Here is a 428-nt window from a genome sequence, read left to right on the forward strand (position 1 = left end):
CTTTTATATTTGGGAAAATCATAAAGAGAAATACCTCTTAACTATTAGGAAACATAAGAGAGTCAATTAGAGGTTAAGTGCATTAGTACAACAATCCATTAAAATTATATCATGATAAATAGACATAGCATTACACTTCATCTAAGGGGGAAACAACCTTGGTTTCTTTAATCCAATTAATTACAATCAAAGAAAACTAGTTAGTAAATGACCAATCTTTTATAAATTCACCGGAATAAGAAATTAAACCGCAAGTAAGTAGTCAACTACCTTAGCAACCTTTGCCCCCTATTCCTGGATTGCCCCAAACCCAGTTGGATTACTATTTTAAATTCCCCTTTACTCCATTATTTGGTGCAATTTAGGGATAAAAAATTTGTAGTTGCCGGGGAATCAGTTTAAAATTATAAATAGTGTTGGGTTCAACT

This window comes from Lycium ferocissimum, chromosome 4 (assembly GCF_029784015.1).
Source record: "Lycium ferocissimum isolate CSIRO_LF1 chromosome 4, AGI_CSIRO_Lferr_CH_V1, whole genome shotgun sequence".
NCBI lineage: Eukaryota > Viridiplantae > Streptophyta > Magnoliopsida > Solanales > Solanaceae > Lycium > Lycium ferocissimum.